At 37.9% G+C, this 14381-nt stretch overlaps 1 pseudogene; it reads left to right on the forward strand.

Annotated features, from left to right (window-relative positions):
- Window positions 1-2451: 2451 nt before the first annotated feature.
- LOC116333466 lies at window positions 2452-7128 on the forward strand (annotated as a pseudogene).
- The last annotated feature ends 7253 nt before the right edge of the window (window positions 7129-14381 follow it).

Here is a 14381-nt window from a genome sequence, read left to right on the forward strand (position 1 = left end):
AGCGATACGTGCTGTTGCCTCACAGCAGGAAGGATTTAAACCTGTTAATTGATTGGGGATTTTTTAGCATGCTCGTTAACTTGTGATTCTAAATGGGAGATGGGCAAGAATGTGAGTGTGTCATGTTACGACTGTGTGGCAAGCAGAATGTAGGACCCAAACACAAGATACTCGGATTGAGGAAATAAACTTAAAAATGGCTGCTTTATTGCAGTGCAAAAATCCACAAAAGATAAATACGTAAAAAACAAACCTAAACTAGGAACTAATGCTAGACACGAGGAAACATGGAAACTAAAGCCAAGGATCACAAGGAGCACAGAGGGAAACACACACAGCATGAAGAGGCGACGACGCGACACTGACTGAGGGAAACACAGGGCTAAATAAACGGAGGGATGGCGAGGGAATGGGACACAGGAGGAGAGCACACCTGGGAGTAATCAAACACAACAAAAACAGGGGAAGCCAAACTAGACACATTGACATGAGACACAGACTTACAAAGTAAAACAGGGAACATAACACATAGACGCGGACTTGACAAGGGGATACAGCTGACAGGGGAGACAGAACAACCATGGAACACAGAGACAAAAACCAGAATACTAAGAATGCTAACAATGAAACCAAAAAACTAGAAATGATAAATACTGACAAAATCAAAGTTCAACATTAATGCAAAACTCGAAACACTGGGTCACTGACCCAGTGCCGTGACAGAGTGTGAGTGGTTTGTGTAGGCTGTTAACTTAGTGTTGGACTGGTAATCTGCCCAAGGTGTACACTTCTCTTCCAAAAGCCAGCTTAGACTGCCTTCACCTAAATCCATGAATATAACTGGATATGTAATTTAGATAGTTGATCAATGGATAGATCCACACAGTATTAGAGAAAATGAAAAAGTATACATACAGGCTCAAATATCCAAATATCCCTTAGCAGGTTATACCTTAACCAGATGCTTTGGTATCCATTAGCAATGTTCTGGGGCATTATTGGCTGGATATTAGATCACACTTCTTGGCAGTGTTGGTAGAATTAATTTAAATTGACTGGTGGCCATGGACCTAGCTTTCAAGAGTAGTTCTGAAATTTTTATATTGTTGAGTTTCGGGCTTTTGGATTGCCTTTCCAGAAGCTTAATTTTAGGCTGTTTTGTCCATTCCAAATCAGTTCTGATATGTGTTTGGGATCATATTCCTGCTGGAACACCCAACTGTGTCCAAGTTTCTTGTCATTTTGAGGTGAAGTTGAGAAATTTGGTGGTAGTCTTTCTTTATTATTCCACCCACTTATTTAATGTACCTTTCTCCTCCAAACATAGCTGTTGTCACTGTGGCCAAATAACTCAATCTTTGTTTTGTTTGACCATAAAACTTTTCTCCAGAAGGCTTTTGGCTCGTCTATGTAGGCAACTGCAAATTTCACTTCAGAAAGCCTTCATTAGGTGTCAGTACTGATCTTTGCAATTGTGTCATTGTGTAGGAGAGAACCTAGCAATCTAAGGAAAAGCCACACAGTCTTCACTACATTCAACAGGCATTGCTTATAATGCCATAGATGGCAGTCGTGCCAACAACTGGAACCAAGCTTCATGTACATGTACAAATGCCGACTTCGCCCCCTGGTGGCGACTGGACCTGGGCAAAGCCCATAAGGTGTTTTCTGTTAATATAACCAATCGCAGAGATGGTGTTCCCCAACGAAATCATTTCTCTTCTGAAAGGTGTACTGTGATCTCCCTGCAGGTTTCACTGAAAACTGAAAAGAAACTGAAAAGAAGTGAGCATCTGATTCTGTGTGAGGTGGAGGTGTACGGTTCCAGATTGGATTGGCTATGAAAATGCTGAAACTGTTTAGCTGAGGCTGATGCATTTGTACAGATTCATGTTGCACTCAAAATGTTGGTTCCACATATTAGAGTTTCATTATTATAAAGAATAGTAACATAGCTGGGGTAACATTTATTCTGCATTATTTCATTTTTGACCAATGTGAGGCAGAAGAAAGCCTACAAAAATGTGTTTTTTTTATGACAAATTGATCTATGATGAATGATTCCATTAATCGTTTTTTTTGTTTTTTTTTTTACTTATAGAGCTTTTGATCAATTTGATGTAAAATTATTATTCCACTTATCTTTCAGATACAAGGACATTTCAAAATGGCCCCAAACTTTGGAGCAAAATTATATTTTGTAAATGTCTGACTACATCTTGAGTAATAAGTTGGAGGATATTGCCAAATAACCAGAAAAAACACTAATTCTTGAAAATGTAATTCACAAGTGAGGAAGTGAAACAAATGTGCATGGGCACAAACCAGTAGGAAGTAACTGGACAGTTTTGAGGAGAATATGATTGTGATTTCTGATGATTGGTTAGTTGTTGTTCAGCAGAGGCGGAGCTGCATATACATATTAAACACACACAGAGAGAGAAACAACATCAGTAGGAGCACTTCTCTTTCACTGAATCATCAGTTTCCAGGAAGAAGCATTTGCTCAGTCTGGATACTCAAGTAACACATTTCATTTCTTTTCTTGAAACTGATTGTCTTTATTATGTTTCTCTATCTTCTGTTTAAATATAGAATTAGTTTTCTTTTTTGCTTGAAGCTCTTTTTTGTATCTTTAAACTTAGTAGTAGTTTCAGTAATTTATGATTTTTTTTTCAATTCAGGTTCACAACAAAACAACTCTAATGTAAAAAAAAAAATATACATAAACTAATTCATAACTGAAGATTTGAAGAGTAGTTCCTGTTCCTGTTCAAGGAGCAATCATATTGAAGCTTGACAGCCACTTTTTTAATTATAGAGAATTCCAATGTTTTCAATGTGAGATCAGTGCCTGACTTGCAGCTTTAAGTGAATGGGTGATGTACAGGCCATTGACATATAGTTTGTAGTGGTTGTGGTCACATTCAAGTGACCAACAAAACACCAGTGCATATTTGTGTTTTTTTCTTTCACAAAGTTTCTTTTCCTACAATAACTTTGATCCTAGCTATTTCACTTTAAAGATGTGGCTTAAATACTTTGACACAGGAACCAGTAATAAATTAAATTTGCAATAAAATATTGTTTACTAATAAAAATACCATCTTTCTCAAATTCAACAGAATGATGAAACTGAATGCTTTCCTTCTGCTACTCCTCCTAGGAATAAGCTCGGGTTCCACTTATCGTAAGTGTGTGAGATGTAAATGTTAACACACCATGTGATTTAGTAAAGAATACAAGGTAGAGTAATTTTTGAGTTTGTGTAATGTCTATACAGTAAAAATAAAACAAAACTTGTTTTACTGAAAGGAGGTGGTTGCAAGTCAGTTGTGTTATCAAGATGATATTTTTTAATTTGCCACAAAATTTACAGATCACAACATGGCAATGCGCATCCGCAGAAATGTCTGCCACAGAAATAATGCAAATAATGCAAACAAAACTCTTATATGCTTATAAGGCATCTTTACAAACTGTGCCTGTGTTGTTAGTGGATTAGTTGGCACATCAGATACCTGCTCTGAGCCTTCTAGTTTGTAATGGTGATGTACAAGTTGAGAAATGATGTCAGGAGTCTCGGTGGACTATGATATTCGCAGATGAGACTGTGATGTGTATTGAGAGTAGGGAACAGATAGAAGACAACCTGGAAAGGTAGAAGTATGCACTGGAGAGAAGAAAAATGAAAGTCAGCAGAAACAAGACAAAATACATGTGTGAATGAGAGGGAGATGTGTAACAGTGAAGCTGTAAACAGTGGAGTTAGTGAAGGTCGATGACTTTAATTACTTGGAACAGCCATCCAAAGCAATAGACAGTTCAGAAGAGAGGTGAAGAGGAGAGTGCAGGCAGGGTAGACAGGGATGAATGTCAGATGTGATTTCTATCTGAAGGATAGCAGCTAGAGTGAAAGGAAAGGTGAAGCAGGAGGTGGCAGACTTGAAGATGTTTATTGGGAGTGTCCAGAATGAACAGAATTAGAAATGAGTAGTAGATATATGAAGTGCAATAAAGTTTAAACAATTTCAAATAGAAACATGAAAAAAAAAACACCCAGTACTTTATTTCCTAAAAAAAGCTGCAAAGCCAGCACATCATTACTGTTCATCACTGTAACCATGATGACAAAGAGTTTGCTTCATGAATTTTCTTTTATTTAAATTAAAATAAATTAAAAGAAATATTTTTTTTCTTTTATTTAAGTAACTAGTGATATTTATTTAGACTGCTTGCTTCCTATTGATTTCTCTGAACTAACTTCAGTAACACCTTTATCCACACTATCAATATATCTACTAGTTCACATTCCTACAAAGAACTCTTATCATTAATCAGTGCTTTGATTTTAAATATGATCAGTTAATCTGTATTAAGAGGCTAAAGGCTTTTAAGGTGGAAGTAATTAAATCATTAATTCAGAAGCCTTTACTTGATCCAACTTTCTTGTCCAGCCTAAAAAGAAAAAAAAAGGTTTCATAATTCAGCAAAGCATAGAAACAGGACTAGCAAAGGTTACTAATGAACTCTTTATTGTCTCTGGGATTGGGTTCATCTCTTTACTTGTGTATTGCTGGACATCACTGCAGCATTTGATAACTCTGAATAAAACATTTTACAAAAGTAACTTCTCATTTCCTAGAATACAATATGTGTACAATATGTGAATACAATGTGTTCAAATTTTAAACAGGAAGAAAAGGTGTAGTCTATTGATTACTAGGTAGTGGGAAGGGGGGAGGGATTAAATAAGTTTAGGCTTTTCTACTCCTTTTTGAACATGAAAGTTTATTATAGTTGTGGTTGGTTTGTTTTGCTTTTGTAATGCTTTGTTTGTCTCTTTTTATTTCTCTGTTCTTACACTTTTTTTTTACATGTTCAAAATAAAGATTCAATTCAATTCAATTCAATAGTTATCTGATAAATCCTAAACTGTTCACATAAACAAGTAAACAGTTTTTCGCTCACAGAAAAGTTCAATTAGGGATTATTATCAGAAGTCAGAGCATTTATTTTCACTGCTGTGTAGTTATATTTATGTTTGGAACCAGATGATACAAATCAGTTTCTTAAACTACAGGTATGTTTTCAAGACTGGATGAAAGGTCATCCATTACAACCATTTGCAGGACTGAGCCTTGTTCTGCCAGTGGTTTCTTCCTGTTAAAAGGGTGTTTTTTTTCCTTCCCATGGTCACCAAGGCTTGCTCAAAGGGGATTGTATGACTGCTGTGATTCTCTCTCTGATACTGTAGGGGGTTTACTCTACAATATAAAGCACACTGAGATATTGTGATTACTATTATTATGAATTGTGGCTATGTAATTAAAGCTGATTTGAATTAAAATCATTCTGGGAAAAGTGTTAGGCAGGTTAGGGGGGAAGCTGTGTGTGCACTCCAGACCCAAACTGGACAAGTGGCATGGCTCTAGCAATAAAGTGAACGCTGCAATCTTCGATTCTAATGAAAACATAGATGAGCTTGAAAGGAAGGCTCTAGATTTACTGGTAAATATATGCCCAAATCCTCAGCCATGGCCACGAGCTTTGGGTAGTGATCAGAACAATCACACTGAAGATATGAAGAGTGGAAGTGAGCTTCCTCTGTGGGGTACCTGGGGTCAGCCTTAGTTATACAGTGTGGAGCTCATTTGAGAGGGGCTAAACATAAAGTCGCTACTCCTCCACATGAAGAGGAGTCAGTTAAGGTGGTTTAGCATCTGACTTGGATGCCTCCTAGGTGGCTGGTAGGTGTAACCAGTGAAGGCAGATGGAATGACCTCCCTGAGCCTGGTTCTGTGCTCTCTTTGTATGAAGAGAGAGTTCTTCTTTCCCACCATTGACAAGCGCTTTCTTAAGTTGGATCACCTGATTGTTGGGGTTTTATCTCGGATATTTTAGTTTTACCTTATAATAAAAAGCATTTTAAGGTAAATAAAACTGAATTGAAAAATTTAATTGAACGCAATGCATTTCTTGATACCTAATCGTAATTATTGACAAGACATCAATATTTAATATTTTTTCATGAATTTGTTCTTTTGCAGGAGAAAATCTTGCACTTCAAGGAAAAGCCTCACAGTCATCACTCTATACAATTGGTATTGCCTATAATGCCACAGATGGAAATCATAACGGCATATGGGACGGGGCATCATGCACTCATACAAAACCTGACTTCAGTCCCTGGTGGCGACTCGATCTGCGCAAAACCCATAAAGTTTTTTCTATTAAGGTATTGAATGTAATAGATTCTCTCCCAGAATGACTAAATGGAGCCGAGATCTGCATTGGAGATTCTCTTGAAAACAATGGCAACTATAATCCCAGGTACAATGCACACTAAAAACTGCAACTTTAATAGAAATTAAATTAATTACAAACTGGAACTATAGGGATGTTTGTATCTTCCAAAACTGATGAGAGCAAATTTATTGTACAGCAGTGTGTTGATAAAATACAAATCATAAATGTGAACCATATTCAGGTTAATGTGGGAGTCCAAATAAATGAGGTAAAGAATATTAGTCCTCTTAAAGGAAAATACCAAAATCCAAACAGAAAATGAGTATGAACAAAAATTTCTGTGATTCCACTCATAGAAAGCAAGAACCTTATCTGACTTAATTTGCCCAATATCACCTTCGGGGTTGTCACATCTTGCAGCTCTACACTGCCAAGTGAAGAATCCAATGTGAAACGCCCTCTTAAACGTCTTGGGTTAACCAAATAATCTCTGCTTCTTCTGCCAGGTGTGCTGTGATCTCAAGCATCCCAGGAGGTTCCATTCAAGAGTTCCACTGTAACGCGAGTGACGGGATGGGGATGGACGGCCGCTATGTTAACATAGTCATCCCTGGAAGACATGAATACCTGACTCTGTGTGAGGTGGAAGTGTATGGCTCTGTCCTCGATTAGCTGTAAAGCTTGTGAAGAATAACTGTGCAAGGTTTCTCTTACAGTTTTAGATACACAATAACTCAAAAATGTTTTCCCAAATTCAAAGGGTACGGAAGCATAGAGCTGCCACCCAAAAGAAAAACAGAGCTATATTACGTTATAACGTGAAAACTTTATTGTTCTAACAATATACTTTTCACGTTTGAATAACATAATATCACGTTATTACAATATACATAATTATCCCATTCATACAATATAATATTTATATTGTACGAACGTAAAAGTTTTTTTGTTTGAAGTTTTCTCTTTATCATGGTTTTTACCTTACAATCTGAAGCACCATAAAGTGGCTGCTGCTGTCAGTTGCTTTTCTATAAATAAATGGAATTGAAACATTTTACTGAATATAGTAACCTAATTGTGATTACTGACAAACATCCAGGTGTAATTATTTTTATACATTTGTTGTTTTGCAGGAGAAAATCTTGCGCTTCAAAGAAAAGCCACACAGTCTTCGCTCTATGAATTTGGCATCGCTTATAATGCCATAGATGGGAATCGTAACAACATCTGTGAGAGAGTGGGAGATTGATAGATGGATAGCGGACACTGTACCAGTCCATTGTAGTGAAGAGAGAGCTGAGTGTAAAAGCAAAGCGCTCAATTTACCGATCGATCTACGTCCCTACCCTCACCTATGGTCACGAGCTGTGGGTAGTGACCGAAAGAATGAGATCACAGATACAAGCAGTGGAAATGGGCTTCCTCCAAAGGGTGGCTGGCCTCTCCCTTAGAGATAGGGTGGGGCTCAGAGTAGAGCTGCTGCTCCTTCACATCTAAAGGAGCCAGCTGAGGTGGTTCGGGCATCTGACAAGGATGCCTCCTGGGCGCCTCCTGGGTGAGGTGTTCCGGGCATGTCCCACCAGGAGGAGGACCCGGGGCAGACCCAGGACACGCTGGAGAGATTATATCTCTCGGGTGGCCTGGGAACGCCTTGGTGTTCCCCCGGACAAGTTGGAGGAAGTGGCTGGGGAGAAGGAGGTCTGGGCTTCTCTGCTTGAGCTGCTGGCCCCGGATAAGCAGAAGAAGGTGGATGGATGGAAACAGAAAACATGTTAACATCTCAAAAACAATAACAAACAATAACAATCATCAGAATAGATGGTAAGGTTTTAGTGTGATTGTTTATATAAAAAACAACCAGTGTAACTATGGACTGATTCTTATATAGCTCCTTTCGACTCTTCCAGAGCACTCAAAGCGCTTTATACAACATGCTGCATTCACACCCATTCACACAAACACTTTCTTCTAGGCTTTAAGTGCATTCTATCTAACATTCACACGCATTCATACTCTGATGGATTCATCGGAAAGCAACTTGGGATTAGTATCGTGCCCAAGGATATTTGGCATGCACACTGGGGGAACCACAAACCTTCTGCTCAGTAGATGACCAGCTCTTTCTCATGAGCTACAGCTACCCCTATGTAAGGTGTGAAAGTTTGTCTTGTTCTTTTAAAGATATAAAAAAAGGTAGCCCTAATTTCATAAGTACCCGCAAAACACTCATCAGTTACTTGGACAGATTTCTGTTCTTGTATGAACATAGTTGGTTGGCAGTTGAATGTAAATGGGACTTTCTGAAAGCCAAAGTTAGACTATGAACAGGAAAATACTGTGCATTATTATAGTAGAGCAAAATAACTCAGCTATTATTATGGAATCTGCAGGTGAGCTATATTGTCTAGTCAAAATATATGATGCGTGACAGTGAAGATAGTGCCATCCTGTGGTGACAATGTGCTGCTGTGTTAGGTGTTTAGATCCTCTGTCTTTTTACACGTATGGGATTTATAGACAAAAAATTGGATTGAAAAGGCAATTTGAAAATGGGCCTGACAATAAGATTATAAACAATGATACAGCTAGTGCAATTTGTTGACTTTATCAACATTCATTTAAATAATATAAATTACACTGTATAATTTTTTTTTAGGTTGCACTAAAAAATAAACAAATATCTAGGACACTAAAGAATTTAATGACTTTGGGTCAATTATTGGGAAGCCCAGAACCTGAAAGATCACAAATTTTGCAATGTCTCTGATCACAGTATTTTACTACGGAGTCTAGAATAAGCCACATACTTATAGTTATAGAATATTCATAACATACTTCACACTGTGTACATTATAACATACCATAATAGACCCATTTCTGTAATATACTTACACATCTCTATTATTGCTAATTTATATTGTAATATATCTATATCACGACTAAAGCACTTTCTGGATGGATGCAAACTGCATTTCGTTGCCCTGTACCTGTGACATGTGCAATGACAATAAAGTTGAATTCTATTCTATTCTATTCTATTCTATTGTTATTCATGTAATTTATATAGAGAAAAAAAGCAATATATAGACAAAAAAAAATAAATTTAACACATTGGATTAGCTGCTAATTATATGATATTCTGGACTGCATCTTGTACTTTGTTATCTTTGTTGCATTGAATTATTAAAACTGCCTTCTATATTAGCCTACATAGGATCACACTGTGAGAAAAAGCTTTATTGAAGGAATGGGGTCATTATTTTCTGTTGCAGTAATTTTTTTTTGTAATTTAGCATATAATGAACAATATAAGTCTATCCATACAATCCATTTTCGTAACCACTTATCAGTTTTAGGGTCTTGGGGAAGCTGGAGGCTATCTAAGCTGTCACAGGGCAAGAGTGCAGGTCCACATTGAATCAAAGGAAAACCCTTCACACTCACACCTACAGACAATTTATAATTACCAATTAACCTACTTTTTCTCGTTTATTTCAACTTGCTATGTTTATGTCATGATAATCAAATTGAATAGCTTATGAGTAACTGCCTTCAGCTATTGTGTTACCACAAAGTCTCGCAGATATGATCAAACTGGTGTGCAAGGAATATGAATATGGAGAACAAATATCTCAGGTGGCAAGCTGCTCATGATGCAGGAGCTACTTTGTTTGGTTTGTTACCCAATATGCAGCATTTTATCTGAGCCTCTACAATGACAGTGCCGTTTGATAACTGTAATTGTTTCTGCTCACAACAAGATCTAAAGAGCCACATTAGTACCCAAACCAAAAGCTGTGTCTAAATGTTACTGCTATCTAATTTTACTGCTATATCTTGGTGTTTACTTGCACATTGGCCCACACTGTATGAATATATTTGTTTATTGAGTAAATGTAATTCAAAACCTTTAAAAGTAAAAAACAAATTTGAACATCTGTGAGTGAGAAGTGCCATCCTGTGGTTACATTGTGCTTCTCTGTTTGATGTCTGAACTTTTGTTGAACAGCGGGACAATAGATGCAGCTCTTTTTGTGAACCAATACAAAACTCTTTCCAGATAGTTTGTGCCGCAATCCCTGCAAGACCAGGAGGTGGAGCAGCTTTACATCATTGGAAGATTGGGGAAAAAAACTGTTCAAGAATAGGTCTAGCAGCAAGCGCATGAGTTTTAAAACTTTAAAAATGTTTAATGTCAAAATTAAAACCTCAATGCAACCAATCTAAAGGTGCTCATGTGCAAGAAACACAACAGTAATAGAAGTTTCCTGCACTGTCAATAAAGGCAATCTTACTTTAAGCCATATACACTAGCTGGTGAAAAGCATGTGCTTTTTGCAGTGGTTATCTCCAGCATTGCTTGTGATTGGCACTTCTGTTGTTGCTAAACATCCTCTCAGCATGCACTAAACTGACACAAGATAAGTCAACCAGAGCTTGTAAGATAATAAAATAACCTTTTGGCCATCTGACCTACCTTATTTTAATGTTTTATAGCAGAAAAAAAATATACAACCTGCCTTTATGCATTAAAAAATGAAACCAAAAGATTTTATTGTAGGTTGACCTGTTTTTACCTCACGTGGAAGCACTTATCCTGTTGGCAGAGAAAGAGACCGGCACTAGAGAAACATAAGATATATTTTCCTCTACCTCCTTTTTACCAGTAAGGAAGTTTGTTTTGGACTCTACACTGTAATATACTAACAAACCTAAAAGACCAAACAAACAAAAAACAACCTACAGACAGAGTAGATGTGATTAACATTAGTGAACATAAAAGAGACATTTCCAACTACCAAAAAAAAAAAAAAGAAATATGAAATTACTAATATACCAACATGAATGTTTTGTGATCTAATAGCATATTTAGATAATGTGGATGTTGGTGAATTCATTTGTTTTGATCCAATTTTTGATCAATCGACTAAAGTCACATTGAAATCCATTAGTGGCATGAGCTCTTTCAAATACTTTGTTCAGTTCAAGATATGTAGTCACTATCTATATACAGTAGTTCCTTGATTTTTACAAAAACATGTACTGGACATGAGATTTTTTATGCCCTCAGCAGCCTATTAATGTCACGGTTTGGTGGACATTGAGAGGTGTGGACCCAGGTGCAGACAATCATGCAGGAGAAAGTGTTTCAAACTGAGATTGAGCCTTTATTGTTGCTGAAACAATTAACACAAACCCCCTAACAAAAACCTAAACTGGGGACAGCTAAACATGAAAGTAGAAACATAAAACTAAACTATCTGAAACATGAAAATGTAGCTGGAGAGACACTGGGGAAGATGAACAGGATGACCAACAGGATGACCAGGTACACAGAATGATACACAGATACTCCGACGAAAAACAGAGATAACCACACACTAACTATACACACAAGATAACAAGGAAATGGCACACAGGAGGGAGATACAGCTGAGCCTAATTAGATACAACAGGGAAGCAAAACAGCATACATCACCTGAGACACGGACCTTCAAAGTAAAACAGGAAATACAACTGGCTCAAGGACATGGACTTGAAACTACACAGGGAACATGGAGTACGGGGACCAAATATGGGCTCAAAATGTGGTCATAAATATTTTGTACTTGTAAATCAGGATTTGTATGTGTAAAAAGAATTTGTGTGTGGACTTAGCCAAAAAAACACCTGCAAGTTACAAGTACGAATTTTGACCCTATTTTTCTTCCTTTCATCTGATTGGTCAATGTCATGTCAATCACAAATGTAACAATCCAATCAGAGAACAGATGGGTTTGGCTGTCGGAGGGGCGCTTTTTTGAACTGCAGGTCCTTGAAGGGTAATACAGTTTGAAGCTGGAGGATCTCTATGGTCGTGTCCAAATTCATGGGCTGCATCCTCCTTAGGCCGCATTTGTAGACCGATTACGTCACAGCGACGCGCCGAAGGCTGTCCAAATTCGTAGACTCCTCCGAATGCAGCCCACAAATGCGTCCTCCTTTTCCCCGAATTTGAAGGATGGGTCGGGTGTGTCCTTCGTGGCCCACCATATCCCATAATTCATAGCGTGGCCCAGCCAAACTCCAGTTTCCGGCAATGGCGGCCGCTACTAAGTTTTAAAATTACTTTTATTAATCTTTCTGGGTCACAAAATAAACTTTTAACATATTTTCAGGCGAGAATGTAGCTGTGTAAACTTCAAATATCTGCTCGGTTTATCAAGGTATTGCATATTTGCAAAAGTGCTTCGACGTTTTCGGAGACGTCTGTTACCCACCAGCTTGATAGCTAACCGAGAGCTCGAGGGTCACTGAAGCCGCCGAGAACGGCACAACTCCCGGCACATCATTTTCAGATCACCGCGGACTTTCGCTACTCAGGTTAAACGTCACTTAGACAACCTAAAAAGGATATTGTTTGGCTTTTTTCAGTGTTTTATTTGTTCGTGAGTAAATCGGTTTGGCTGAGATTAAAGATATTAGATTAGATTAGATAAAATAAAACTTTATTAATCCCCGGTGGTTTTCACACAGCTGAATAAACGTCAAACAGAAAACTGATTAAACAGAAGTGTGAGATGGTCGAGAATTTATGCCAGTGTCCTGTTATATTTTACATAGCAAGGAGCAGACGGCTGAGTTTATTAAACTCCACCGAGACAGCGGTGACATTAATCAGAAGGCTAGACCGTCCAATTTCACAGCCATTTACTTCCGGCCTACCCGACCTTCTGAGGACCCGGCCCACGTAGACCGCGAAGGCCGGGTCCTCAGGAGGATGCAGCCCATGAATTTGGACACGACCTATATAAATATCCGATAGAAGCTAGGTCCCCTAACTTTCAGCAGCTGTTGAATGGATAAAGTTGTGGTATGTCAGTGGTTAGAAATACCATTATTACTTTAGGATTAGTTTAACACAAAGTCAGGGCTGACCCGGGACCATTGCTGTGAGTCACAGTGCGCAGCATAAAGGTCCTTTCACATCGGACGCAGCATGTGCTGCTAATGCTAACTGCTAACTAAAAGCCATGTATGTAAAAACATGTATGGTAATTCATAACGAAGAAAGCTTTGTAGTCAAGACTGTCATTTCCAAAACACTGCCCCCCCCCCGCGGGCCGCAGCGCTGTTGAAAAGGCTGTGGAAGTCCCTGTATTAAGCACATAAACCTGTGACACAAAAATCACCAAACTTGGACGACCACAGACTGTTTTCCTTCGTGGAGATGAAGGAAAACGCTGGGTTGGCATGTAAAAGGGCATTTATTCCCTTCAAGGACCTGCAGTTCAAAAAAGCGCCCCTCCGACAGCCAAACCCATCTGTTCTCTGATTGGATTGTTACATTTGTGATTGACATGACATTGACCAATCAGATGAAAGGAAGAAAAATAGGGTCAAAATTCGTACTTGTAACTTGCAGGTGTTTTTTTGGCTAAGTCCACACACAAATCTTTTTTACGCACACACAAATTCTTTTTACACATACAAATCCTGATTTACAAGTACAAAATATTTATGACCACATTTTGAGCCCATAACCAAAACCTAAGAACTAGAAATACAAAACAGAAACCATCACAATAGCAGTCAAACCCCAGATAAAAACAAAGATCAATAATAATACATAAACAAAAACAGTGGGTCACAGACCCAGAACCTGGACAATTAATTCAGACAGTGGTATTATTTCTCTAGTTTTTATTCAGGCTACACCAAACCACCTCTGTATTTAGACCACACTCTGGACTCATGATGAGGACAAATACATTTATTGTACTCCAATAATGTCCAAAATCTTTTGTCTACACAGCTCCAGGTCAAAGGGGGCTGAAGACAGTACATGTCTGTCCTTATTTAGGGTGTTTAGGCTAATTTGTGTAGCAAGCAGATTTTTACTTGGCCCAACACATCATATTAAAATAAAACACAACGAGTGTATTTTGTTGTATTGCACTTTTTTTTTCCATACTGCATTTTGTGTTTCTTTTCTTATGTTTTGGTTGTACTCAGTTATCTTTATGGCTGCTTCTCTTCACGTTTTATAGCTGATGTGACCATAAAATATTAAAAGTACATTTCCCAGCAATCCCTGATCTCACCCACGCTTGATACATGAAATGAGTCTTATCTAAATAGAAGGGAAAAGA

This window comes from Oreochromis aureus, linkage group 11 (genome assembly GCF_013358895.1).
Source record: "Oreochromis aureus strain Israel breed Guangdong linkage group 11, ZZ_aureus, whole genome shotgun sequence".
In the NCBI taxonomy this organism is placed as follows: Eukaryota; Metazoa; Chordata; class Actinopteri; order Cichliformes; family Cichlidae; genus Oreochromis; species Oreochromis aureus.